This window comes from Rattus rattus, chromosome 8, assembly GCF_011064425.1.
Source record: "Rattus rattus isolate New Zealand chromosome 8, Rrattus_CSIRO_v1, whole genome shotgun sequence".
NCBI classification, from domain to species: domain Eukaryota; kingdom Metazoa; phylum Chordata; class Mammalia; order Rodentia; family Muridae; genus Rattus; species Rattus rattus.
Window position 1 is genome coordinate 88,215,427 of NC_046161.1, and position 949 is coordinate 88,216,375.

Genomic DNA, 949 nt, shown 5'->3' on the forward strand with positions numbered 1-949 from the left:
AATCCTTCATAGTCCACGTTATCTCCTTGTGTGTGGGTTGTTTCATCATGTGCTTTCAAAATATTTATTATCATTTTTATTCGTGTGTATGTGTGTCTGTATGAGTAAATCTCATGTATGTACAGATGCTCTCAGAAGCCAAAAGAGGGTGTTGGGGCTGAAATTACAGATGGTTGTGAGCCACCTGATAGATGTACTAGAAATTAAACTCAGGTCTCCCAAAAGAGCTAAAAGTGTCCTTAACTCCTGAGTCATCTCTCCAGCCCTTCACATGTTTTTATAATTTTCAAAGAGATTTAATGTTTTTATTATTTATGTGTATGTATGCATATCTGTGTAAGCGCATGTTCACATTTGTGTGCAGGGCCCACAGAGGCTGAAAGAGGGTATAGGATCCTCTAGCATTGGAGTTATACACTGTTAGCTTCCCAATATGGTGCTATGCAGTGACCACTCCGTGAGGTCAGCAAGGCTCGTAACTGGTGGACGATCACTCCAGCCCCATGTCTCTCCACATTCTTGATGTTACCCGAAGCACAAGAGCTTCACGTTGTGAGGAAGTGCAAATTCTTGCTCTCTTTTGTCGCTGGTGCTTTTCACGTCATGGTTGAGAAAACTTTGTTTAGCTCAAGGACATGAAGACGCCCACCTCAGTTTCCTACAGCACCCTTAGCGGTAGACGCTTAGCTCTGTGAATGGCTTTAGATGGTGTGAAGTAGAATTCCATGTTCAGTGCTTTCAGTGTGGATGCCCGGCTTGTCCCAGTATCACTTATTGAAAAGACTGTTCTCAAACTGGCCTAAAATGGGGTTTATTTAAAAAGTGCTCTGGTCTCTCCCTTATTGATGTGTCTTCGCTTCTTTGTAAGAAATTGATTGATTGTAGCATTAGTGATTTTATTTCTGGTCTCTTAATCTTTCCCCATCAATCCTTATACTGGTACCACACT